General features: G+C 39.2%; 1 protein-coding gene across 2 annotated transcripts in view; it reads left to right on the top strand.

Moving 5' to 3' along the window:
- The window catches only part of GAS7 (growth arrest specific 7), a 287,236-nt gene that overhangs the window by 41,098 nt on the left and 221,316 nt on the right, over positions 1–24,822 (top strand). The window contains exon 2 of one of the 2 annotated variants that reach the window (XM_056117932.1): positions 6,631–6,778. The exons of the other annotated variant lie outside the window; for it this stretch is intronic. The gene's annotated coding sequence lies outside the window, so the exon portion shown is untranslated. The remainder of the gene's footprint in view (positions 1–6,630; positions 6,779–24,822) is intronic. 2 annotated transcript variants of the gene reach the window in all.

The raw sequence follows: 24,822 nt of genomic DNA, 5'->3' as shown, positions 1-24,822 counted from the left end.
CGATTCCTCTGTCCTTCTCGGAGAGCCCAGCAAGCTACTGAAAGTATCCCGCCTGCATGGCAGAGCCTGACAAGCTCCCCATGACATATTCGATATGCCAAAAACAGTAACAACAAGACTCACAATAGAGACGTTACTGGTACCCACTAGAGCAAATCAATGAACAATGGGAGGACAGTGCTATAGTGCTACAATACTTATTGAGGTTGTGTTGCAGACTTTTCTGAATAAAGCATTACAGCAGATCTATAGATGTCCAAAGGGCTTTCGTATGCTCACAATTAAAGATCTTATAACACATATTACACTTGGCAAAAAGTTTGTCCCATTTTATGAATAATTTAAAAACATACTTGTCTTTAAGAATTTTATTCTTAGAACATTGGTTTTAGGAAAAATACATATTACCAGGTTAAATACTCAAATAAATTACCATGGAATGGCAAGGATTTCACACTTGTGGATTCAGCTATCTTAAGGTCAAGGTTAGATTTGATACGGCTGACCTGAGTTCAATTCCTCCATCCCTCTCGGAGAGCCTGGCAAGCTACCGAGAGTATCTCGTCTGCACTGCAAAGCCTGGCAAGCTACCCATGATGTATTCGATATGCCAACACAGTAACACGTCTCACAATGTTACTGGGCCCACTCGAGCAAATCGATGATCGATGGGAGGATGGTGACAGTGACAGTGACCTGGTGAAAAAGCTGACATGAAATAAACTTATCTTAATCATGGCATGCATTTCATGTACTAGAGAGAATATTACTAACATAGTCTGAAAAAGCCAGCTACAGTTATTTTCCACATTTTTTCACCAAATTCTCCATTCTTAGAAACCACTACAGTCAAAGCAGCTCATTGTAGCCAAGGCTATTTTTAAAAAGTCCACTGCTGAATGTGGCCAAGTCCCATCCCCCCAAAAGGGTGGCTGAAGTGTTAAAATAAAAAGGCTCTTTTTTCCCCTTCAGTCTGTTATCAGTAACTGACTCATTAACAAACAGACAATAAGTTCTTTGGATTTCTCCTGGAGGGGAAGGGTAAGAAATGGAATATTAGAGCAGTTCTTAGAGATATTTGAGCCTGTGAAATTGCCAGGGCCTTCCCCTAAACCCCTAAAAGTGGAGTATTTAGGAATTGAGGCCTAACTTCCCATAATTATGAATAGTACAACCTATAGAAAGGAATAGCTTTGGTATTCTCTTTCTCAGAATCTTTATTTTTTCTACTGAGGGGATTTTAACCCCTTCTGGCTTACATCTCCAATGTAATTTTCCATTATTTGCCATAACTTCTGCAATGAGGAGCTTTAATCTCTTAAAGTTTGCAAGATGGGATGTTGCCCCATTTCTTGGCCAAAAAGAAATCTCTAAAAGTTGCAGGAGGGGATTCCAGGGCAAAGAAACCCTAAAAGTTGAAGGGGACACTTCACTAGGCCCTGACAAGGGTCCCTAAAACTTGTCAGAGAGTCATCAGATTGGATGTGACCATCAGTGACCTCTTTACTCTACCCCAACCATCTCCAGGGTCTGACCTGGCATGAGACAAGATCACAGCTGCATGCTGATCCTAACCTAGAGTACTGTGGCTTTGGAAGAAATTGCTTCCTGATTGGGAAAGAAAAAAGTTCTGTCTTGCAAACTTACAGCATCTTTTCACTGGTTATTTCTGCCTGCCTTTAGTTTGCTGTTTCCTGAACCTGCTTGCTGGTCCTCCTGAATTAAATTGAATTGAATTACATCTCAGTTTCCTTCTGGTGATCTCTAGCCAACTCCCTTTGTTGAACAAAGAGCAGAGGTAGGAGAAAGGGTTTCTGCCTGGGGGCTGATTTTATGACATAATCCCCCAAGCTTGAAGTTCTTAAACACTAGTGGATTTCTCTAGTGTCCTTCCCACTGAGGTTGGTGATGCTAGAGAAGTATAAGGAAGAAGGGAAGTGCCTCCTGAAAACACTTTCACACAGGGATTAAACAGTACAATCCTCTCACCAGAGTTTTCTTCCAAAAAGCATACCTTCACAGGAGATGTTCATCCTTCCTTTTGAAGATCTTCACTGCATCATGGCCTTCTCTTCCTGGTCACCACATAATGATGCCAGTGGGATCCCCAGGGTGACTTGTAAGTAGCAAAGGGGAGTGTCTCTGTCACCTAGGAAAAGCAGGAGAAATCTAGGACTGTGAGCCTTCCTTCTTCAGGAAAGAAAAGTCAGTCCTAGGCCTTACCCAGTTCTTTCTGATCCTTTGCCTTTCCTGCTCAGAAAAGAATTTCAGAAAGAGATGTACAAATTTTATTTGGAGAGAGAATAACCCACTCAAGAGAGAACAAGTTCTTCTCCAGAGTGGAGAGAATGCCCCAGTATACATTCCAACATTCAAGTTTGAAAGATGCAGGCAACACATGTGCTTGGGCACCACATGCATTTAGTAGTAACACATGGGGCACAGGCAGCACATGGGCTTAGGCAGCATATGTGCTCATTTTTCATCTGCCAGTCCTCATGTCCTGTATTTCATCTTTTGGGGAAACCTCACTTTCCCTCTGCCATGTGATCCTGATGAGACTTGCCAGCCAAGATGGATTGCTAAACTAGGAGGTCAGCAAATGCCTCTGACCTGGGAAGAGGCCACCTGCCATTGAGAGACACAGGCACTCTGTTGTCCTGTGAATCCGTGAAACCAATTATTCTGGAGATCCTCCCAGGAATTTGACCTCAGAAGTGTACTTTCCCTTCTCTTAACTTAAATTTTTGGATGGGATACTTGCCATCTGCAACCAAAAGTCCTAGCCCTCTTTTCTATCCCTCAAAATGAGAATGATAATTTCCCTTATTCCTTTAGCAAAAGGCAAAGAGTATTGCAAGAAAATAGTCAAATTGGAATATTTACTGTATCTACAAAAATGTAGTTTCAGTATTGTCCTATAGTCAAATGCTTTTAAATGATGTACAAGATTATGTAATCAATTTAAATATCACCAAGGAACAATGAACATGTGTTTATTTGTAATTATAAGACAATATAAGGAATATTAATTATCTAACTGTATCAAACTAAGTGTATTATTAACTACAGGCAAGTTCTGGAGAGCCTTATACCTAGTCAGAGACCATAGGTTTCTTTCTTTTTATTTGTCAGACACTTACTAAGTTCTTGTTGTGCACTGGGGAACTTCATGATATAAGTTTTGCTGTTCTTCTGCTTGACAGGTGAAAAAATTGAAATAAAGGATTTTTCCACAGTAGGGCTGGAGCGATATCACAGCAGGTAGGGCGTTTGCCTTGCTCGCAGCCAACATGGCCAACCCGAGTTCGATACCTCTGCCCCTCTTGGAGAGCCCGGCAAGCTACCCGAGAGTATCTTGCCCGCATGGCAAAGCCTGGCAAGCTTCCCATGACCGTATTGAATATGCCAAACACAGTAACAACAAGTCTCTTGATGGAGATGTTACTGGGCCCGCTTGAGCAAATCGATGAACAATGGGAGGACCGTGACCATAGGGATGGCAACTGGATTTATTTATTTAAGATCCCTTCTTCCTCCCTCTTCCCTTCATTGTTGTTGTTGCTACTGAAGTTACTGTAATGATCAGAAGTTGCAGTCAGACCATGGTGCTTGAACTTTTAATAGTCGTGCTTGCTAGAGGTCCTATCAGGTTGTGGTATTCTCATACTCATTGCTCTGGTTACTGAGATTTTCAGTCCTGTAGTTGTATTTCTTATGTACATATTCACTAGAATCCACACTTTTCCTTGGTTGAGACATACAATCTTCCAGGCTCTGATGCCAACAAGCTCAGTGAGTGAAAAAAATATCAATGAAAATATAAACATCAGTAAATCCTCAGACAGTGTTATTAGTGACAGTACAATAAGGATGTTCAAATAAATGATAACACCTGTGATCAACAAAACAAAAACAAGTTGAGAGTTGAAATGAAAAATCTACTACAGTCAGAAATGATAGAAGTGAAGAAGATGATGGGTGACATAAAAAGGTCAATTAAAGCTCTGAACGGCAGAATAACAGAAGATTAGCAAAAGATTGAGAAGCTCCAAGAGGAGGAGAATAGTGCTAGGAATTAGCAGAAAGTGGAAAATAGTCTAAAAGAAGTGGAAAGCACACCAGAGAACTATGGGATGAGTTCAAGAGGAACAACATTTTTTTCTATTCATAAAGATTTAATCAGTGCAGTTATTAAACGATGGGTTCTCAATATGTCCCATGTAAGAATCATTGGAGTCCCTGAAGGAGAGGAATGCAAATGTGATGAAGAAACAATAGTCAGGAAATGATCAATAAGGACTTACTAGAGTTAAGGATTACAGTCCCTGAGATCCAAGAAGCCTGAAGGGTCCGATTGAAAATAGACCCAATTAGAAAAACCCCAGGAGTCATATTCAAAATTACAAAATCCAAAGATTGAATATTGAAAGTGGCTAGAGAAAGAAGGGAACTTAATACAAAAGAAAGCCCATAAGATATACAGCAGATCTATCAAATGAGACTTCTACAAATCACACACAAATCACAAATCATCCTGTTACTCGTCGATTGCCTCGAGCAGGCCCCAGTAACGTCTCTTTCATCCTAGCCCTGAGATTATATTCAAGGCTCTTTAGGAGAATGAGACCCATCATTGTTACTGGTATTTGGCATATTGGGTACGCCACGGGGAGTTTGCCAGACTCTCCCGTGTGGGCAGGCTACATTCGATAGCCTGCCAGTTTGTCCAAAGTAGGAATGAGATAATAAGATGTCATAATAAGATGTCGCGCAGCCGCGAATGCGGCCGTGTGGTTCCGGGAGCTGGTTTTTATAGTCTCTGAGTCTTGGCCGTTGATGGGATTACACGGCGCCAGGGGGCCAGTTGGTGGGTGTGACCCCCGCCTACTGTTAGAATAATATGGAATGATATTATTTAAGATCCTCCTTCCTCCTTCTACCCTTCATTATTGTTGCTGCTCCTCCTGTTGCAATGACCAGGAGTTGCTGTGAGACCTATGGTGCTTGTGCGGTTAGCAGTAGTGCTAGCTGATGGTCGCATATAAAAACTCAGTGAAATGAATGCCTTACCAAGAATGCTCTATCAAAATGGATTACCATTCAGATTTGAAAGTACTGTATAGAGCTTTATGGATAGGCAACAGCTTGGGGAATTCATAGCCTTGAAATCAGCTTTTCAAGAAGCATTAAAAATGCTTCTTTAAAAGATAGGAGAAACTTCCCATCATGTGGCATTGAGTATGGCACTCACTAATGGAGCATATGATTGTCTTCTTCTGGATTAAGAATCGTTAAAACATATAGCAATCATCACAGCTTGACTTTTATTGATTTATTTTCTAGTAATTCTATTTGCCATTCTTTAAAATTTTTTTTTGGACCAAGTAATACAAAATTGTTATATGCCTATCTACGAGGTAAAAAGAAAAAGCTTCATTTGTGACTTGGAGGGCATGATGATTACCACAAAGTGATCCAAGAACAAAATAAAATTTAATGCAATATATTTTAGATTCCAGATTTGAAAACTTAGTTTTGTAAATGAGAATAGGCAGTATATTATATTGTATTAAATATTTGGGATTTCTCTCTCTACATAGGCTAAGATCACATAGCAATCAATCACCGAAAATTGACTTTCGATTCACTTTCTGATAATTCCATTTGCCATTTTGTTAAGTTTTTTTCTATTCATAAAGATTTAATCAGTGCAGTTATTAAACGATGGGTTCTCAATATGTCACTAATATTGGGTGACAGTATATATATATATATATATATATATTTTTTTTTAATTTATTGAATCACTGTGGGAAAAGTTACAAAGCTTTCAGGTTTAAGTCTCGGTCATGCAATTATCAAACACATTTCCCTTCACCAGTACTTATTTTTCACCACCAAGAACCCCGATAAACGCCCTCTCCCAACCCTCTTAATGCCTGTGAGGCAGATGAATTCTAGTTAGCATTCTATCTACTTTGATTAGGTTCATTGTTTCGACAAAAGATGTACCATTATTATTTAGAGTCGTTAATTTTTGTTGGAGCAAGGAATATGAAATAAATTTGTTACATGTCTGCCAAGCGGGCAGGCTGTGGGGTGTCAGGGAACCTGGGAACATTGGTAAAGGGAAGGGAACGTTGATGGTGCAATTGGTGTTGAAACATTACATGCCTGAAACAACTCTATTATGAACAACTTTGTAAATCACGGTGTTTTAATAAAAAGAGGAATGAAAGAAGTAATTTTTTAAATAAAATAAAAAAGACACGAGGTAGCAAAAGCATCTAATATGTATTTTGCAGTAGGCATTCTAGTGACAGTAGCACCTGTGGCAGTGAGAGTGGCCCCACCAAGCTCCTTCCCAGGGAATTATTTTTTTATAGGTTGTGTTTTTAATCAAAATATTTTTTGCTTTTACTAGCAATGTGTTATTCTTGGTTTGACGTGAGTTTTATGTAATTTGGTAGGTTTGTTTGTGAGTCTGGTAGTACTAAAATTTTTCCACGTTGAATAATGAATGAATAGTAATTATTTTTTGCTTTATACCATTTCAGCTTAAGACAGGTCTTATTGTTTTACTTTTGGATAATGTATAGAACTTTGTATTGTTTTTCCCCCTTTTAGGACTCAACCAGTTAAGAAAGAGAAAGAAAAGAGAAGAAAAACAGAATGGACAGAGGCAAGAAGGAGTGGGAGAGAGAAAGGAAAGGAAAATTTAAAAGCTGCAATAAGAGTGCATTGGATTTGGGGGACCAGAGAGCTAGTACAGTGGGTAAGGCACACGCCTTGCATGTGGTTGATTCAGGTTTGATACCTAGCTCTGTATATGGTTTTCAAGCACCACCAGGACTAATCTGAACAAAGCCAGCATTAAGCCCTGAGAACTGCTTGATGTGGTCCAAATACCAAACCAAAACAAGGTGCATGGGATTTTAAGACTGAAGGTATGATAAAATTAACAATATATGTTGTACCCTGATTTTCTCTTTGGAGTGAATGACTTCTTCTGGCCTGCCTATTTGTTGGTTGATCATTATTTCTAGTTGTTTGTTTTTCATATTTTTGAGGGGGAGCCCCAAAGCTTAGAGGTTTGGGGGCCATTCATGGTGATATTTTGCCAACCAGGCCAGGCGATTCAGTGATTGGACCAATGATATAGTGCTACTCAGCCTGGCAGTACTGGAGTCCAGTAGGACAACCCAGTTTTTGCTCAGGGGATCATATCATTCTAGGATTAGATTTTGGGTCTTAGTTTGCCAGACTCGTACTCCTGAACAATAAGCTGTTCTCTTAATCTCTGGCACAAAAATTAGATTCTTTGTTATGTAGATTATTTCTATATTAAAAAATATGGAACTCAGGAAACCAAACATTCAAAGCATGCCTTGAACTTCTTTTTGGTTCACACCCGGCAATGCACAGGGCTTACTCCTGGCTCATGCACTCAGGAATTACTCCTGGCGGTGCTCGTGAGACCATATGGGAATAGAACCTGGGTCGGCTGTGTGCAAGGCAAATGCCCTACCTGCTGTGCTATCGCTTCAGCCCCAGTGCTCCTAATTTTTTTATGGGGATCTTTAAGCAGTGATTGAAGGATGAGAAGCCACTTCTACCACTATTCTACCTGGCATTGTTACAGACCTGACAGAACAGTGCTTGACTATCAGTGCTCAGGAAGTGCTCAGTGACCACCCGTAGCCTTACACATTCAAGGCATTGCACTCTACCCTTTTGAGCTGTCTTCCCAGTCTAGAATTCACACTATTATTGGATAAGCTTTCTCTATAATTCAATATTTTGTGCTTTTTAGTACCCTGAACATCTTTGTAATTCGTTTACCCCTTCTCTTACTCCAGAAAATCCTGAATTTACTGTCTGTCTCAATGAATCTCCCTAAAAGGGATTTCATAAAAATAAAATTATAATATATGCTATAATATGCCTTTTTATTTTTTTACTGTGAAGTCTTCAAGGTTCATTCATATTGTAGAATGCATCAGAACTTTATTTCTTCATATGAATTAATAATGTTCCATTGCATGGACAGAATATTCTATTTATACAATCATAGTTGATGGGCAGTTGGGTTTTCAGTGAATTTTTGTGTACTGGTTTTTGCAGACTTGTTTGTCTTCTAACTGAATGACTATGAATTACAAAGTTACAAAATTATTTATGACTTTGTTTAGATGTTTGATATTCCAACATTAACCCCTTTACCAGTGTCCACTTCCCTCCATCAGTGTCCCCAATTTCCCTCTAGCCCACCTGGGTGCATGCCTCCATGGAAAGCACTTGGTTTTTTTTTGGGGGGGGGGTACTGTTTCATAGTAATGTTACTGATAAAATATAATGCATATCAGTTTACCTCCTTTCAGCACCCAGTCCCCATCCAGAGTGATCACTTCCTTCTATCATAGTGGTCTCTTCCCTGACCTATCCCCACCCCTGTGGTGGGAAACTTTCCTCTAAGGAAAAATTCTTCTCTTTACTTCTATTTTTATTTGGGCATTAGTTGTTCCCCTACTGTGTTTCCTTACATCCTGCATATTAGTGAGATTATTCTGTCAATTCCTTGTCCTCTGACTCATTTCACCCAGCATGACATATTTCAGATCCATTCACGTACCAATAAATGGCATGATTTCATCCTTCCTTAGAGCTGAGAAGATTCTGATGTCTATATGTGTATCATAGCTTCCTTATCCATCATCTGTTTGGGAACACAATTTTGGGTGTTGGGTTCCCCTCCCCTGAATTTGGCTATTGTGAGTGAACATAGGAGTACAGAGGTCTTATATGCAATGATTTTTTGGTCATTAAGGATACACTTCAGGATTGGTATTGCTGGGTTGTTTTGAAGCACAATTCCTGGGTTTTTTTGTTTGTTTCTTAGGCATGACTATATTGTCTTCCAGAAGGGTAGGATTATTCCCACCACCAGTGAATAAGGGTTCCCTTTTCCCCCGCATCTATGCTAAAACTGGTTGCTGTTATTCTTTTTGATAAGTACCAGTCTCTCTGGTGTGAGGCGATACCTTACTTACTTTCATTTTCCAGATGATTAGTAATATAGTGGATTTCTTCATGTGCCTGTTGGTCATTAGTATTTCTTTTTTAAATTTTTATTTTTAATTAAGATAATCGTGATTTACAACAATGTTCAAAATAGAGGTGTTTTAGGAATACAATATTTCAACATCAATCCCACCACCAGTGTCCCCCTCTGCACACTAAAGTCCTCAGGTTCCTTTCCACCCCAACCTGCCTCCTTGGTAGGTATATAAAAATTTATTTCAAATTAATTGTTCCAATAGAACTTAAAGAATGAAATTAATTCATCAAATTTTCAAAAAATAAATCAGTAAAATTCAATTTGTAATGCTTGATTGCCATATGATTTTAACCATGCAAATAAAGAAATTCAACTTTGGATGTAAAAAAAACCTAATCAAGCTTAGAATAATTGGTGTAAATGAGATATTACTTCATTATTGAAAACATATAGTAACTGGCAATGATCCAGATTCACAAATAGATATCAGAAGAGATCAACAAGCTCCAGAGATACCTCCAGAATCTGTGCCGTGCTGGGGTACCCTGGAGCTGGGGCAAGTGAGTGCTCCAAGCACCCAAATCAATTCCCGGCAGCCCAAAACTTCCAGAATCCAATCGCAGCCATGCTCATAGTCCATGTCCACAGGTTCGGATGGGCCTCATCCATAAATGAATCTGTTGAACAACTCAAGTATGCAGTTTTTGTGACTGAAATCTCCAGGCTCTCATGGAGTCAGAAGGGGTGACTTCTCTCCATCCTCCTGTACTTCCTGGAACCTGGCAGTCATGCCTAGTAAATGTCTCTGGCATCATAAAAGCTCGTCAACCAGACATGATCCAGAGATTCACAAATAAATCTTTTAAAAGATCAACAAGCTTCAGAAATGCCTCCAGGCCCCAAAGTCACCATCCCATTAAAAATTTAACTCCAACTGTATTATTTAAAATTTTAAAATTGCTGGAGCATGTGACTGCATTTGTGGCCACAGGATGTCTCATACTTTATACCAGTGATATGCCAGGAGCAACACATATTGGATAGGATGCAAAGTAGAAGGCAACCAATCTCAATTAAAATATATAAGCACACAAGACTCAACCTGTCACAACATGTTAGTAATCTCTTATACAAGGGTTCAATGGCTCCAGAGTGAAATACAACAATCTTCACACACTTTCTTCTAAGGTTATCATTTTATGATCATTTTTAGAGAATTATTCATAACAAACAATACAAGATAAATTATTTAGAATTTGCTATTAAGGCTGGCTTGGGTAGTGGTTGGGAATACTCTAAATAATGGTGGTGAAATTGGTGTGATGGTGGTGGGATTAGCGTTGGAATGTCAAATGTAATAAATTATTGTGAACAACTTTATAAAATCAAATTAAAAATTAAAAAAATTAAAATGTATTAAATCCCTTAGCAAGTTAGAAGTAAATATATCTTTTAAATCTAGTAGCAGACAACCATATGCACTATTTAGTGAGTGCACACACCAGGTCACATGTTGGAAAGTGTGTTCTGTCTTTTAAAGAAGTTCTTTTAATGCTTCTTGAAAACTAGTTTCAAGGATATGAATTTTCTAATCTGTTGCCTGTTCATGAAGCTCTGCATCATTTTTTTAAATCTGAATGATAACCTAGCTGGGTAGAAAAATTCTTGGTGAGGTGTTCATTTCGCTGAAACTTTGTATTATATCCTCAATTCTCTTCTGGCTTGTAGAGTCTCATTTGATAGATCTACTGTGATTTGATAAATAATTTGATAAATCTTATGGCATTCTTTTGTATTTAACTTTCTTTTTTGGTCCTGCTGCTTTCAATATTCTCTTTTCATCTTTGGAATATGTCATTTTGAATACAATGTCTTAAAGTTTTTCTAGTTGGATCTAATTTTGCCTGGACCCTCAGTTCTCTTGGATCTTGATGCCTGTATTCCTCAACTCTGGGAAATTTCTCAGAGACCTGGGCCCTACACAAACATGATGAGAACGCTGTTCGGGTCTCCCAAAGAGGAATCGAAAGAGCTATGCCTGGAGTATCATGCTTCACTCAAATGAGAGAAAGAATCCGAAGTTCTGACCTTCGTCTATGGTCAAGAATCAGGGACGCTGTCTAATTTGCCAAGGCGTCGAAAATCAGATGGGCTGGACACGTAATGAGATTTGGAGATGACCGCTGGACTAGAGCCAGTACCGACTGGATTCCATGGGACGTCAAAAGATCACATGGCTGCCCACCTATGAGATGGTCAGACTTTTTTGTCAAGACCTTGAACGATCAAGTTGAGGCTCTTCGTGTTCCTGGAATGAGCAAATGCCATTGGGTTGCATTGGCATGCAACAAGGATGAATGGAGACGTTACTGGCGCTCACTTGAGCGAATCGATGAATAACAGGATGTCAAGTGATCAAGTGATTAAGTGATTTTTTTAAAATATTGTTTCTTCACTAGATTTGCTTTCCTATTTTTCAGGGACTCTGATGATCCTTTAAAAACTTTAAAACTTTGTTTTGTTTGTTTAAAACTTTGTTTTGTTTGTTCCTTTAAAAACTCATCAATAATTCTCTGGTATGCCATTTCTTTTATTTAATTTTTAGCCTATTTTCTACCTTCTGTTGTTTACTAACGATTTTCCTTCATCTCATCTTGAATTTACTCACCTCTTGAGATTTTGCTCAGATGCTGTTCAGAGTTTCTGTTGAGGTCCCCTGCTTCCATGGGTGATGTTGGTAGGGAATACTCAAGAATCACTCCTGGTGGTGGTTTGGCGATCATATGGGATGCCAGGGATTGTACCCACATTGGCATGTGTAAAGCAAATGCCCTATCTGCTGTAATATCACTCCCACCCCATCTTTTTATTTTTTTAAATTTTTAACATCATCTACCATACTTGTCATTTTTGCTTGTAGTTTTCTCATTTTGGCACTCTTTCTTCTGCACTACTGGCTTTCATAACTACCTGGGCTACCTGTGCCATGTTTCTTTTATCTCATTCAGTATCCTCAGATTGGTGTCATTAAAGTCATTGAGAATTTACTGAGCGATTTGGTGCTGTTTGAGCTCTCTTGTGGTCTCCTTCATCCATTCCCAGCTCACTTAGCTTTGGTGGGTTTCTAACTGTCTTCCCCATTAGGTTTACTGTGCTCCTATTATACTGTGAGTAGTGTGAAATTTGTAGGAGCTTTCATATGACCACAGAACTGGTTGATATGGCAGAGGCTCTAGTTTGTTTTATTGACTTCATTTAGTGTGTGCATTTCTTCAGAAACTTGAAATGTGCTTTTAGTTCAGTTATCTTGGTAGCTACACTAAACCGTTATGTCTCCACCTCCTGTTTTCATTGTTTTCTCTTTTTTGTTTTTATTTTGGGGGCTATTATCAGGTGATGCTTGGGGGTTACTCTTGGTTTTGTACTTGGAAGTCATACACAATTATGCTTAGGAGACCATACAATACCAGGGATCAGACACAGACCTTCAACATGCAAAGCATACAGTCAGATCCATTGAGCCAAAACAGAGACCCCCCTTATTATTAGACAAGAAGTTCACTGCTGTGTGCTATGGCAAGGTATTTGAATAATGATCATCCTCACAAAATAACTTTTATTTTATTTTTATGAAAATATTAAAAATTATAACTATCTTCTCAGTGCTGCATTTTAAGGTTTCTATTGCGCAGATCTTTACAATTTTATAATTTGTTTTGGTGTCTGTGATTCGAATGCCCCTAAGGGTATTAGTTAATTTTTTACTCTTACCTTCTCCCTCTCTTTAATTTCTTTGGACCTGGCCTGGACTCTTAGAGAGTACACTGTTATAAACTGTAGAAATTGTCTAAGCTGTAGAACTTAAGGCTTGGACATGCAGTAGAATATCTGCAGAAACTCTGTCTTTCAAAGAGTGATTCTAATATCCCCATGATGTGGCCTTTGAACTATTTTACAGAGGCTGGAAATTTGAAAGGTGGGTCAGGTGTGTCAGCTCCCTGACTCTCCCTAGGTTTCCAGAACTTGACTCTCCAAGCTTAGCTGGGGTGCAGCCTCACATGTGTTAACCCAATAGCAGAAATAAATAAAGATTCCTTTGTATATTTAACCCCTGCTACGGGGACTAGCAAAAAAACAATGGAGTAGTAATCAGTGTGAGTCCCTTTATTTATTTATTTATTTATTTATTTATGGTTTCAGCAGTGCCATGGACATAGAAAGGAATAAGTCATTTTTTTCACTATGATATGGTAGCATAGAGGGGGCACAGTGCCAGACTTAGACGTGTCTTACATTCCGTCTTCAGCTTCTCAAATGATGGTTCCACTCCGTGATAATCTGGGGAACTTCTGAAAAGTTCCTTGGCATGTGTCAGAGTTCTACCAGAGAAATAGACCATCTGAGATATATGTATAGGTACTCTTGTATGTATATATACATATATATGTATATACATATATATAAACACATGAATATACATACATGTAGAACACATACACATATAAACACACATGGACATATGTGTGAGCATATCTTCTTGTAGACACATCATAAGCACCCATTGACATGCATACATATGACACATGCATAGACATGTACACGTAGTGCTGCCATGTGAAAAAAGGCATAGCATGTACATGTATACTTATATATGCATAGAAACACATACATCACAAATATAGTCATTTTAGGAGACATTTTGTTTTATAGGAAATTGGCCTTAATGCCATTGTAGGTCTGACTAAGCAATCTCTCAGGTTGTCATTTCCATATCCAATGCTGAAGTTTGAGCAGTGTCAGGCAGTAGGGAAAGGAATATCATGAAAATGGACTGAAGTTTTTCTAGATCTTGTGGTGTGGGTGTTCTGTAGAAGCTGGGCCCTTTGTCAGGAAGCAAACCACATACACCTGACCCAGGGGTTGAACAGCAAGTTGCTGTAGTTACTGTTCTGTGCCCTGAGGTGGTCTGTGCTTTCCTGTAAGCCCTTCAACTTCCTAAGACTCCTCTTTTGATGTTTTGCACTAACAAGAGCATACAAGAAAATGAATTTTGGGAGCTGAGGCTAAGACTAACCAGGTTGATTTATGAGAAATCCATCATACACCTAGAAGGTTGGGTGAACTATTGGGAAGACAATTGTTGGTAACATTGGTCAGTCTTTTCTGCTCTGCTCCAAGGAGGTTAGGTTTATTGAGTAACACCCATCACAATACTCCCAAAGCACGCCCATTTCCTCGGTACTCACTTTTAACTCCTCCTTTGTGCTCTGCTTCCCCTATTTGTTAATCACTCATTTCCCCTAATCAGACCATGTGACTTGTAAAGTCATATTCTTCAGAGGATTCTGGATTTTGTATTTGTAAGTGAAATATTGCTTTTTCTCTCTCCTTTATCTCTGTTTACTCAACTTAAGCCTGAGTTGCCCTTAGTTCCTAGCACCCCAAAATGATGGTCCCGAAGAAGGGAATTGTGTGGACCCAGAGCTAGTTGTAAACTACCCTGGCATCAAAAACAAACAGGCCAAGCACCACAAAACTTATAATAAGTTAAGAGCATGGTCAGAGTAAACTCTGTCATAATCCAAAAAGAAGTAACTAGACAAGGATCCTGCTGGGGCTAGGAAGGACCAATCTGGCTTGAAGACTGTGGTCTGGGATATGTAGCAAGATTTCCACAGGAGAGTCATTCTTCAAGCTTGGAAGCTATAAAAATGACTAGAAATATTATTAAGAAGTAAATTTAAGATGTCTGTTTAAATGAATACTGGCTAAGGAAAGGAGAAAGTAATACACCTTAGATGGAATTCTACCCTTGGGTAGATCTCCTAGCAGGATGAGATATTGTCCTAGAAGAACTTTCCAGGCTTTATATATGTTGATTGTTCTACCTCACCTATGTGTGATTGCTATCCCCAACCTTTGGTGTTTTGCTCTTAACTAATGCTAGGAGAAGGGAATGGGAGGCAGAATAAGACTGGAATGGGGGAGAGAGTGGAACTGGATGGAGAGCATAGGACTGGATGGAGAGAGTGAAACTGGATGGAGAGAGTGAAGCTGGAGTGGCAGTGTGAGACTGGGATGGGCAGAGTGTGATTCTGGAAGGGAGGTGGAGAATGGAATAAATGGCGACTGATACCATCTAGCCTGGTGGCCTGTTCCCTCCATGTCTCATTTGACAGCAGCAGGCCAGGGTGGGGAAGCAGCTTATGGCCACCAAATGCACATGGCATGTGCCCATGCTTTTTGAACACACAGCAGTAGACTTGAGCATCAGGAGGATAAAAATTTAGGGAAATTATTTGATTTCTGCCTCTTCTATGAAGAGAGAATAAAGCACTCAAAAATTCTATACAGTGGAATATTAATTGAAAGGATTAAATTGAACCAAGATTATTATGTCTCACTTTGATTCTAGAATTTAGGTTAGAAATCTCAGCTCTTAAACAAGTGCTGGAACTGTTTCTGAACATAATATATTCACATAATTAAGTTTTACTCTGACCTCTCAATTAACGGTACTTTCACAAAGAACTGTGTATTTCTGAATTAAATTCATTCCAAGGAGACTTTTATTTCATCTTATTGTGAATGAGATTTAATGTTGTTTTAAAATTGTTGCGGATGATATATGGTTCCAGAAAGGTGTTCATAAATAGTAAAATTTATTCCTTAATGGGAATTCCTTGAGTATCTCTTCATTCTGATACTATTGGTTTTAAAATAGTATTTGTATTTATCATTTTAATATGCTTTTATTATATATTTTGCTTTATGTATAGGGAGAGCATAAGGTCAATCTGGTCCTGAAACCAGGAATAGTTATTTTTTGCACAATTTGGTATGCTGTAGAACTGTAGAACTGTCCTCCCGTTGTTCATCGTTTTGCTCAAGTGGGCACCAGTAACGTCTCACAACAAATTGTGAGACTTGTTACTGTTTTTGGCATATCGAATACATCACATGTAGCTTGCCAGGCTTTGTCGTGTGGGTGAAATATACTCTTGGTAGCTTGCCGAGCTCTCTGAGAGGGGAGGAGGAATTGAACTCAGGTCGGCCATGTTGGCTGCATGCAAGGCAAACGCCCTACCTGCTGTGCTATTGCTCCAGCCGAATTTGGTATGCATTTTATCAAATTAGATATGCCTAATAAGCAACTTTCAAGATTATCTATTTTTTTATTTTTGAAATATTAACGTGGTTAACAATTAATATGGTTTCTGTCAGGACAGCAAGTTGAAATCAGAGGCAACTCAATGTAGAGCACAATATAATGTCTAGAAACCTGGCACTGAGTTCTGTTAGGTTTCTGATTATATGATTGATCTTGGGCTAAGCAGTTATGTTCTGTTATTCACTTCAATAATTATCCAACATCCACGTTTCCTTTTCTGTAAAGTTGATACGGGTTCTTATTTTTCTCCTTTCTTACTAGTGGCCTGAGAAGGTAACACTGAGTAGTTTCTGGACTGAAGAGATGGCTCACAGAACTGGAGCATGCCAAATAAACTGTGTAATCCCACCCCCCCCCCATATTTAACTTCTATTTAATCTGTAAAAGAACCATGAAAAAAAGTCAAGTGGGGTGTGGTATATGATGATTATACCAGCAATCCATTTGTTCATTTGTTTTTCCAACAAAAATTTGCATCTATGTGTAGTGCTAGGTCCCACAATTGCAAGGCAAGTGCCATGCTGCTGAGTCACATCTTTGGCCCCAAGTAATTTTTATTGAGCAACTCCGTAGTAATTGTTCTACATATTGAAAAGCAGAAGCAAAATTGACCAATCCCTCCATGTTGAGATAATGAACAATGAACAAACACTTTCCTGTATAGGTATCCCTGAGTTTTGAAAGGTAACATATACTACTTTGCTTTTATCAAAAAGCCCTGCATTAGTTTCTATTTATGCTAAGAATTCCTTTTCTGAAATCAGAAAAGAATTTCATCTTTATTATAAAAGATGAAAAGCTAAAATTTGTATATCAGATGCAAATAACTACAATTTAATACGATTGTAATAACATTTAATAGTGTACTAAAATTTGTAATTTTAATTGTAATAAAATTTGTATTGTAAAAGCTAAAATTTTTATTACAGCAGCCATTCTAGAGGCAGTGATAGTGACCGGGCAAGGTCCTTTTCCAGAAAATTTTCTGCACAGCCTGTGTTTTTAGTTTATTTTGGTAGGTTACTTTTTTTGGGAGTTGGAAACACCTGGCTCTGAAGCGGTCACTCATCGTGGTGTTTGGGGGACCATGAAGTGCAAAGGGATCAAATGCAGGTCTCTCACATGGAAAACATGCTAACATTGAGGTATTTGTTCAGCCCTTGGCTGTGTATGTTTTTATGCCATTTCTGTTTTACTAGATTTTGAATAATTTTAGATTTTTATAACCTATTTGGTATGCTTTGATAGGTCTTTATATTTTTTGTTTGGGTCTGCTCAAAAATTTTTTTCTGTCTAAATGGATGGTAATTGCTTCTTCACTTTTTGTAACATCAACTTGAAGTTTTTAGAGGAATGCTCTAATTTTATGATGGGGGAAAATATGCATATGACAGTTAAATGGTAACTAATATGAACATTTACTGAGTCAGAAAGAAAGGGACAGACATAGAAAGATTGCATTCATCTGGGGAACATAAAGTAACAAAATAGGAGACTAACACCCAAGAATAGCTGAGATAAGTACCAGGAGGTTTACTCCATGGCTTGGAGGCCAGCCACACTTGCTAGGGGAAAAGGCAGCTCAGATAGAGAAGGGAGCACCAAACAAAGGGTGTTTGGGAGGATCCTTCCAGGATGGAAGATGCATGCTGAAAGTAAGCTATAGAACGAACATGATTGCCACTCAATGCCTCTTGCAAACCACAGCACCCAAAATGAGAGAGAGAGAACAAAAGGGAATGCCCTGCCACAGAGGCAGGGTGGGATGGGAGGAATGGGGGGTGGGAGAGATACTAGGATCAATGGTGGTGGAGAATGGGCACTGGTGGAGGGATGGGTACTCGATCACTGTATAACTGACACCCAAGCACAAAAAATTGTAAGTCTACAATCGTACCTCATGGTGTTTCACTAATAAAAATTAAAAATATATATAATATGAAGATTTACAAATCATGGACAGGGGAGTCTTAGAGATTGTGGCAGGTTGTAGGAGCTTTTGGTAGGTAAGACCTTTGAGCAGGAAAATAAATGAAGACAGGGAATGAACCCTATGAAGATCTGGGCTTGAATGTTCCAAACAGGGAAATAGCAAGTGTAAAGGCCCTCAGATATTATTCCAAAGCTAATTCTGCTGGAGCTGAGAAGCAGGCAGGAAGGAAAAGGATTTGAATATTGAAAGGGTGAAGCAGTTCAGTGTTGGTATGTGGTCCCATAACCCTCTGTTTTTGAAGTGTGGAATGTAACCAACGAAAAGTGTAAATTTTGAGGCCGGAGCGATAGATAGTAGAGCAGGTAAGGAGTTTGCCTTGCACACGGCCAACCCAGATTCAGTCCCTGGCATCCCATATAGTCTCTCAAGCACCGCCAAAAGTAATTCCTGAGTGTAGAGCCAAGAGTAACTCCTGAGCATTGCTAGGTGTGGCCCAAAAAGTTAAAAAAAAGAAAAGCGATGTGATCAGCTTTCCATTCCAAAGGATCACTCTGATTACCTGTGGATAAAGGATTGAAGTTACGTCAGAGTTAACACAAGCAGACCTAAGAGGCTGGAGATTCATATGTGGAGATGTTTTAAGCAATATTGGAGTTGGGTTTCTACTTGGGAAGAGGCACTATCAGGATTTTCCAATGAATTCAAATTATCTTAGATACAGCCACTTTTCTTTTCCTGCGAGTCATCCTTCTGTGGGCCTAGGAAATTTGGCCTAATTTTTCCAATTCACCATTGTACTGATATCAAAGACAACTACCACTTTCCTAACCTCTGTGTGAGAGAGAGAAAAATGGAGGGGATTGAATGTTTCTAGAAGAAATCCTATTCTCATGTTGGGTTACATGGTTTGATCTGATCCACAAAAAGAAACTACTTCCTATAAATAGCCTTAGTCCCCTTTAGCTGTTTGGTGGAAAAAAGATGGTCATGTTGACCTCTTACTAACCAGTTACAGTTGCCATTAGTCATAAAATATGAGTCATCATATTGTGATTAATTAATAAAAACAGCATTTAGTGAGGTATTTATTTTAGTTCATGGTATAGTCAAATAGTCAAATTCACACGCTACCTGTCTGAATGCAAGGTTCCATCCCAATGGAAAACCAGCAGGACTGTACTACTATACAAGAAAGGAGACATCCACGACATTGGCAACTATCGCCCAATCTGCCTATTGTCTGTCATCTACAAACTATTCACTCGAGTCATCCTGAATAGGATTAGCAGAACACTAGATGAAGGACAACCATGTGAACAAGCTGGATTCCGAAAAGGATTCAGTACCATCGACCATATCCACACAATAACCAAGCTCATTGAGGTATCTCGGGAGTTCAAGATGCCGCTCTGTCTAACGTTCATTGATTTAAAGAAGGCCTTTGATTCTGTTGAGACGGAAGCGGTCATGGAAGCCCTAGCCAGTCAGGGCGTACAAACTCAATACATCAGGATCCTTCGTGAGCTCTATTGCGGATTCACTACCAAAATCTCACCATTCTACAAAGAAGTAATCATCCATATCAAGAGAGGGGTTCGGCAGGGTGATACCATTTCACCAAAACTCTTCAGTGCCACCCTCGAAAACATCATGCAACGACTGGAATGGGAAAACATGGGAGTGAAGATAGATGGTCGGCAACTACACCACCTCCGCTTTGCTGATGACATCGTTCTAATAACACCAAACATCAGCCAAGCGGCACAAATGCTGAACGACTTTGACCGTGAATGTGGAAAGGTCGGACTACAGCTGAATCTTACGAAGACAATGTTTATGAGAAACAGCCTTATTCCTGACGCTCCATTCGCTCTCAACGGAACCACCATCTCCGAATGCAACAGTTATATATACCTAGGTCGAGAAATCAACATGATGAATGACCTGGCACCTGAGTTGCGCAGGAGGAAGAGAGTGGCTTGGAATGCCTTCAAGAGCATTGAAGAAATAACTAAAGGACAAAGAACCTCCAGCTACGAGCACATCTCTTTGATTCCACTATTCTTCCTGCATTAACATATGCCTCAGAGACCTGGACCCTACGAAAACAGGATGAGAACGCTATTCGGGTCTCTCAAAGAGGAATCGAAAGAACTATGCTTGGAATATCACGATTCACTCAAATGAGAGATAGAATCCGGAGTTCTGATCTTCGTCAACGCTCAAGAATCAGGGACGCTATCTCATTTGCCAAGACATCAAAAATCAGATGGGCTGGACACGTAATGAGGTTTACAGACAACCGCTGGACTAGAGCCATTACTGATTGGATTCCACGGGACATCAAAAGATCACGTGGACGCCCACCTATAAGATGGTCAGACTTCTTCGTCAAGACCCTAAATGATCGGTTTGAGGCTCTGCATGTTCCTAGAACGAACAGATACCATTGGGCTACGCTAGCACGCAACCGGGATGAATGGAGATGTTACTGGCACCCGCTCGAATAAATCGGTGAATAACGGGGATTAAGTGATTAAGTGATTAAGTGATAGTCAAATAGCATTTTATTGTGCAGTAACAGACTATACACACCATGGGGCTCTGGAGGAGGTGGGTCAAGCTGTTAATTTACTTTTTTTTGTAGGGGCACACTGGTCTGTGCTTAGGGGCTATTCTTGGCTCTGTCCTTAGGAATAGTCTTTACCATTGCTTGAAGACCTTAGGTGGTACTGGGAATTTGAACCAAGGTCTGGAGAATGCAGAGTGAGTGCCTTAAACCCTGTACTATCTGTTAGGTTCTAATTTACATATTTGCATTATCAGTTGACTCCTCAACTTTAAACGTGAAAATGTCTCATCTCCCCATAAATATTACAACTTCAAGTTTCCCCCATTCTTTTCTGCTAGTGTTCTATCTTTTATCTTTTCTGAAGAGTAATCTTTGCAGAGCTCTGGCATCCATCTCTAAGCAATGCAGACAATCCTCCCTCCCTGATTTTGATCAATACTCCCATCACTACCATCCCACCAGTTCTGAGACCAAATTTTATCTTTCATCTTCAGTGAGGTTGTACAGAGCTGTGTGTAAATAGTAAGGAAAAAATAAAGCATTATGTTTGCACCTTCTAGTTATTCCCTCATTATGAAGGCAGGAAAGCACATGTTAGAAATAATATCAAAAGGAGAAATCAGACACATAAACAAATATAAACCAGCAGATCATCACAATGGGCCATTTATAGCATCTCCCCAGTCTTTATTGGTTTAGGAGAACTCTCCCTGCTCTACTCAGTACCTGGCATTTGTTTGGTGAACTAATCTGGAATAGAAATTGGAAAGTTCTGGAAGGCTAGCTTCAGGGAAGACAAAGAACTGAGACTGTGTATGTGTGTATGAGGATCTTTTTGTCTGCCATTGGAAGCTACCTCTGATGATGCAAGTCAAAGACTGTGATAAAGTTTACAGTCCTTTGGAGAAAGGAATGAAGATAGTGGGGGAAAGGGTCCAAGTAGCTGCTGTGATGCTAAGTCAGATTGAGTCGGGGAAGAGGATTTTTCATTCTGGTAGAATAGAGTGTTCAGAATAAAATCTCACCCCAAAGTACTTTAATTGCTTTTAAGATACTTTTGTGGCTGCCTAAATGAGATTGTCTTTGAATGCTATTCCATATAGACATAACGCGGGCAACGTAGACAAAGATTTGGAAGATTAATGGCAGTCAGTTGTACGTATAACTTGATTTATTCAGCATGCAGTGGAGTTGGAGAGCAGAAATTCAAAATTACTAGGTCAGTTACTATATTTAAGCTGATAATTGTCTCAAAATTTTACAAGTTAACTGCTAGTTTTATTTTCCTACCTGTAGAAGGATCTGTTTCTCAGCAATGCTTCTTAAGAATCACTTTAAAATCTATCATTTTGGTGGCTGCGATTCCCAAGTAGTGTTAAGAGGCCCAGGTGCCATCCATCTGGATACTCAGCCAACCCAGTGGAAGGCTCAGTGTGATATAGCATGGCTCAGGGTTCATGGTCCTTGAGTTCACCAGGCCCACATCCTGCAGTGCTTGTGCGTGGCAAGGAGGGATGTCTTGCTAGTGATGGAACTTCAGTTCTTTTATCTGCAAGTCATGTGTTTGTTTCCTAAACTATCACCCTGTCCCATGTATTTTTTAATACATCTATTCTAGTGAATATGAAATTATATCTCCTTGAATTTTTATTACATTTTCTTGAAGAGTAATGATATTGATGTTGAAGCACATGATTTTGTTTTGTTTTGTTTTGGGGTAACAGCCAGCTATACTCAGAACTTACTCCTGGTTCTGTGCTCAGATTACTCCTAGTGGGGACCAGGGAATATTATTTGGTCCAAGGATTGAATCTGGGTTGGCCACATGTAAGGGAAGCACCCCACCTGATGAAATGTTATCTTTTTATATGTACTTATTGGCCTGTTCTTATATCTTTGGAAAAAGGGTATTTTTAAAGAAACTTGGAATAAATAAAAATACCGTAGTAGTGAACAGCAACAATCCTTTGTATACTACAGATTACAGAATCTCTTGACAAACCACAATGATCCTTTAAATTATAAAACTTTTATTTTTTCAAAGATCTGTTTCACAAACTAAAAGTGAAAAGGGTACCCGATTTCTCGGCAGCGGTTTTATTTATTTATTTACTTTTTTTGTATTTATTTCTTTTATTGAATCACTGTGAGATAGTTACAAGCTTTCATGTTTGGGTTACAGTCACACAATGATCAAATACCCATCCCTCCATCAGTGCACATTCCCCACCACCAGTATCCCCGGAATACCCCCCTTTCCCACCCTCCCCCTGCCTCCATGGCAGACAATATTCCCCATACTCTCTCTCTACTTTTGGGCATTATGATTTGCAATAAGGATACTGAGAGGTTATCATGTTTGGTCCATTATCTACTTTCAGCACACATCTCCCATCCCGACCGGTTCCTCCAACCATCATTTTCTTAGTGATCCCTTCTCTATTCCAGCTGCCTTCTCTCCTCCACTTGTGAGGCAGGCTTCCATGTATCTACTGTCCTTAGGTGTGAGCCTCATGTTATGTTATTTTATATTTCACAAATGAGTGTAATCCTTCTATATCTTTCCCTCTCTTTCTGACTCATTTCATTTAGCATGATACTCTCTGTGTCTATCCATTTATAAGCAAAATTCATGACTTCATCTCTCCTAACAGCTGCATAGTATTCCATTGTCTAAATGTACCAAAGTTTCTTTAACCAGTCATCTGTTCTAGGGCAGTTGGGTTGTTTCCAGATTTTGGTTAGCAGCTGTTTTAGAGCACCTTAAGAATACCTAGACTGGCCTGCCAAGATGCTTTTCTAGGGATTCCTTTAAGAGTTTATCATATTTATCTCCAGGTTTATTGGATCATTTCTGCTTTTATTGTATACTGTGTTATATGTTATTTTAGGTTTTATGTGTTATTTGGTATGATTTTGTGGGTTCCTATTTGGGTATAAGAATTCAAAACATGTAAATCAAAGGTAATTTTTCATTTTATGCTATATTGGTATGTGAAAGGCTTCAAAGGAATTTCCTACTTTCATAGCAGAAGAAACCTTCACAATATCATTTGGAAAATTTTCTCCCATTCTGTGTGCTTTCTCTTTCACTTTTATGTTCAAACCTGAAAATTTTATAGTTTGATTTTTTCTACTTTTGTTGTTAAAGTCAAGAAATCATTGCCCAATACAAGATTCTGAAGAACTGTAACCTATATTTTCTTTGAAGAGTTTAATAGTTTTAGATCTGAAGGGCAAACCAATGTTATCCTAGCAGCTATTGTATTTATTTGATTTGTTTGAGGTTAATTTTATAAGTAGTATGAGAAAAAGATTTAGAGTCATTCTTTTATGTATAGATATGTCAGTACTATTTGTTGAAAAGCCTCCCCATTTAATGAATTTGAGACTTTTGTGGTCAAGTTTCTTTGAATAACTGTTTTGTTTAGTCAAAAATAGTTGAAGAAACATCTCAGGTATTTCTTTTCTCAAAGGGAGAAATTAAAGGATCATTTTTAATTCAATGATCATGATGCTAGTGGGCCCCCAAGTGACTTATGTGGAGTGGAGAGGAGAGAGATGTCTACTTTTTCCTGATCCACCTCTGTCACCCTGGACTGTCTGAAAGTCCAGTACTGATAAAGTCTGCAGTGAGCCCCTACTACAAGGCATAGACCTTGATTCCTGCCAACCCACTAGGTAGTCATCAAGCCACACCTGATGTGCACATGTTCTGTGGAGCACGGGAACTGATCCCCACCAACTGATTTCTTGGGAACCTGTGAACTGAGACTGGAGCAAGGAATTGCTCTTTGCAGTAAAGCCAGTGCTAGCCTTAACCAGGCCTTTGGGTCCTTGCCTTCTCACAGAAAGGAATTTCAGAGATTTTATTTGGAGCTTTTTTTTTGAGGAAGGGAAAGGAGAGAAAGAAGAGAAAGAGAGTAACGTACTCAAGAGAGAATATATGCTACTCCAAAGGAGGCGAGAGCCCCAGTACAGATTCCAAAAGACATAAAAGTACACGCGGTAGGGCATTTGCCTTGCATGCAGCCAACATGGCTGACCCGAGTTTGATTCCTCCGCCCCTCTCGGAGAGCCCGGCA

The sequence above is a fragment of the Sorex fumeus genome, unplaced genomic scaffold (assembly GCF_029834395.1).
Source record: "Sorex fumeus unplaced genomic scaffold, SorFum_2.1 ptg000036l, whole genome shotgun sequence".
Classification (NCBI taxonomy): Eukaryota; Metazoa; Chordata; class Mammalia; order Eulipotyphla; family Soricidae; genus Sorex; species Sorex fumeus.
This window is presented reverse-complemented; position numbering and strand designations above follow the sequence as displayed.